The sequence below is a fragment of the Pinus tabuliformis genome, chromosome 8, assembly GCF_031772625.1.
Source record: "Pinus tabuliformis cultivar Carrire ecotype Pingquan chromosome 8, CPIR1, whole genome shotgun sequence".
NCBI classification, from domain to species: Eukaryota; Viridiplantae; Streptophyta; class Pinopsida; order Pinales; family Pinaceae; genus Pinus; species Pinus tabuliformis.
In genome coordinates, this window is record NC_142294.1 from 895,978,234 (window position 1) to 895,982,293 (window position 4,060).

A 4,060-nucleotide genomic window follows, 5' to 3' on the forward strand; every position below is an offset into this window, starting at 1 on the left:
CTAAAACATGGGACTGGTGACATTGGAGTTAAAGAGGAAACTAGTCTCATAAAAGTTAGGTATTTATTAATGATTAGATTGATAGATTCATGCATAATGTGAGAAATTTAGAGAGCCCTTGGCCACAATCCATGGAGCAATTACCCTAGTTGTACGGTAAATTCGATGTAGGTGAGTACATAGGATATTCAGTTTTTCAATATATATTTAAGTATAATTACAAATAAATGGGGTTATGATCATAAAATTATATAAAAAGAAAAACAATTATATGAATATCAACACAATTTATCAACCAAAAATAAAATAAAATATTAATATGTAGAAACCAATTTTCATAGTTAAAAAATGACCAAGAGAAATATGTGAGAGGTTTTAATTCCAAAGGCAACTTGTGAAAGTACACAAATACACATAGCTCCATGTTAAAGCACCTTTCATATTGAATACACATAGCTCCATGTTAAAGCACCTTTCATATTGAATACACATAGCTCCATGTTAAAGCACCTTTCATATTGAGAGATCAAGGGTTCAATTTTGTCCACAAACTATGGATCAAGCATTGTGGTTGTGGTTGAGCTGGAAAGGACTTAAAATTGGTCTCTTGTGATTTGTAGTGCAAATATTAAAAAAAATACACAAATATACATGTTTTCAAATTTTTATAAGAAGTGAACTACTAGACCACAATTTGCCAATTAAGATGTCTTGTAAAGTTTTTCCAATAATTTTAATAACTATAAATGTCATTTTCAATGATAAAGGAAAAATTTAACACACATTTTTCAAATATTTTTGAATATAATATATTTTAAAATAACTTTATAAGTAACTTTTTTATAAAAAAATAACATTTGCAAAATAAAATTGGCTATCAAGATATAAAAAATAAACTTGGCTATCAACATATAAAAAATGATATTAGAGAATGTAATAAAACCATGCTTAGTAAATAGTTACATTTAAAGGAATATCTAATTTAATTTTGATTGATAATTTTTGATTTAATTTATTTATTTCATTAGTTAAATAAATTCGAAAAGTATGACAACCAAACTATCAAAAGCACTAAAACAGAATAACCACAAAGATAGTTTGCTAATACCTAATACATAAATCTAAATTACATTAAACGAGTGTACCATTTGGTTCTAAACTAACTGTATATCAACACAGAGTCAGTCCTAGATAAATCGATAATCTTGCACAACATTTATTCTTTCCCATACCTGCCATGCAATAATAATGTACTTAACCAAAACTAAAGGAAAAGAAATCGATGACACCTTTGTGTAGACCAAAAAGAAAGGGAAATCATGAACCATGAGATATTAGTGCATATACTACAGTGAAGAAATATTTAACTTGTACTGCACTGAAGAAATATGAAGCAAGATATCACATAAATATCTATAAATATGAAACAAGATATCACATAAATATCTATAAATAAGTAACAATAGGTACACTTAAATTTAATTAGATACATTTAAATGAATATATACATTAAATTTAATTTTGATTGATAATTTTTTATTTAATTTGTTTATTTATTTAATTATTCAATTAACTACTTATTGGGAGATATCACTACCCTACCATAAAATCATTAAAACAAAGTAACCAAGCAGGTAGGTTTTTCTCATACATAAATCAGAATTACAATATACGGGCTTCCATCTTCTTCTATTTATAAGTAAATAGAGTATTTGGCTGTAAACTAACTATATATCAATACATAGTTAGTCTTAGATAAACAGATAATCTTCTACTGCATTTATTCTTTCCTATTCTTGGCATGCAATAATATTGTACTTAACAAAAACCAAAAGAAAAGAAATTAATAAAGCCTTTGTGTGGATAAAAAGTAAGAGAAATCATGAACCGTGACATATTTGTGCGTATACTACTGAAGAAATATTTAACTGCATGTACTGCAGTGAAGAAATATGAAGAAAGACAGCATAGTTTAGTGGGAAACTTCATTGAATTACATATCTATAAATATGTAACAATAGGTGTACTTAAATTTAATTAAATTTAATTAGATACATTTAAAAGAATATATACTTTAAATTTAGTTTTGATGGATAATTTTTCATTTAATTTATTTATTTAATTAATTATTCAATTAACTACTTAGTAGGAGATATCACAACCCGCCCATAAAATCATTAAAAAACAAAGTAACCCTGGTTTTGCTCATACATAAATCAGAATTACAATATACCAGCGTCCATCTTCTTCTATTTATAAGTAAATAGAGTATTTGACTCTAAACTAACTATATATCAACACATAGTCAGTCTTAGATAAACAGATAATCTTCGACTGCATTTATTCTTTCCCATACCTGCCCTGCAATGACAATGTAAAATTAACCCAAGGAAAAGAAATTTTAATGCAAAAATCATTAACGATGACATAGTTGTGCATATAGTGCAGTAGTGAAGCAAAAGCGGAGCATAAATTTTAGAGAGGAAAACAAAAGGCACTTGGTATAAAAGTTGGTCTAATTAAGTTGCCATTACCTGGTGTTATAAGTTGCTCTACTAGCCGATGCTGACTTTGTTACCGCTGGCAGCTTTGCCGGTGTTGTTGCTGTTCACCATGTTGTTGTTGCCGCTGTTGATTTTGTTGCCGCTGTTGGTGGTGTTGCCACTGTTGTTGCCGAGGATGGGATTGCCGTCGATCTTGGTGTTGGGGCCGATGACGTTCTGGTCACCGCTGTTGCACCTGCGGTCGACCTTGTTGTTATCGCCGCGGAAGTTCCGCCCTGCTTGTTGCAAATTGCTCATGTTGTTGGCTTACGGATATTGAAACTGGAACGCCTTCGAAGGCAACAAGATTCCCACTTCTGCAAAAAAAAAACGGCTTCAGTTCAACTCAATCTGCTAAACTGTAACAATACATAACGTGGACATTGATAAGTTACTGTGAATCAACGCCTAACGTGGACATAGAATATGAGCAAATTAATGATATCTCACAGATTAGAAATATACAACCATACCTAGAACTGGAGTAGGGCAAATTCCGTAAGCAAGAGGTGAGAAATACAATGGCATAGCCTGCCTTATATAGAAGCAGGCGAACTCCAAGCTCGGATTTGAAAACCATCTACACTCACAACCAGGGTCAAGTTTTGAAGTTTTCATGTATTAAATTTATATGAATGACATGATCAATCATGCAAAGACTAGCGTCACGAGGATGACATATTGTGGACGCCCTATTGGGCAGACGAATTATTCTTTTGGAGAGAAAAAAAAAGTTGCACAATTTACTGATGTGACAAAGATTCGCGCAAGTGGGCAGAAGAGTTATTCTTTCTCTGCCCAAAAAAACAATTATTTGCCATCTTTACAGATGTAAAGACTCATATTTATTCGCCCAATTGGGCAGGCGCGTTATTCTTTTTTAGCGAAGAACAAATCTTTGCCATAACTACTATGGTTTCTTCGGGCAATGGGGCAGAGGAGTTATTCTTTTTGGGTGGCAAAAGATAAAAAGATATTTGTTATCATAATAGAAGCAAAATATACCAGCATATTTAGCTTTTAAAAATAATGTACATACACTTTTAAAGAGACAATTAGTCACTGTATTATTTGTGTCACTGTACTATTTCAGAGGAGTTATTTTTCTTAAACACTCAGGCATTGTGGCTATAATTTCTCTTAGACACCCACTTATTGTGGTCTTGCCAAGCTATTGTCCTCACAAAATGCCATTTTTTAGAATTTATTTATCAGTGTGCTAAACTCAAAAATCTTTCTGAGCAAGCTATGATGTCCTCCTCAGTAAGCCATGATGTCTCATGATTGTTTCCCAATTATTTTTACTCTAACTACATCTCTATTTCTATTTTCAAGATGTCAATACTTTCTAAAAATACTTAAAAACATTGAAAATCCCTCTTCACAATATTTAAAACTCCAATAACAATTCAAGTAAAACACCTATTGTCTCATTACCTCCTAAAAAGCAGTCCCTCCTCTTGAAATTGTCTTTCTTTTCGAAGTTTGGGTCTTCTCCAAGCCTTCTAGAGAAGCAA

At 31.4% G+C, this 4,060-nt stretch overlaps 1 long non-coding RNA gene across 4 annotated transcripts; it reads right to left on the reverse strand.

The window, feature by feature from the left end:
- Positions 1-2,177: 2,177 nt before the first annotated feature.
- On the reverse strand, positions 2,178-3,172 carry LOC149238434 (uncharacterized). Of its 4 annotated transcripts, none has more exons than XR_016245389.1 (3): positions 3,017-3,172; positions 2,535-2,860; positions 2,178-2,356 (listed from the first exon to the last, which is right to left on the reverse strand). It is a non-coding gene; the product is annotated as an uncharacterized LOC149238434 (long non-coding RNA). The 4 variants fall into 4 exon arrangements; XR_016245387.1 differs by having other exon boundaries at positions 2,178-2,361; XR_016245388.1 differs by having other exon boundaries at positions 2,178-2,365; positions 2,534-2,860.
- Positions 3,173-4,060: the final 888 nt, after the last annotated feature.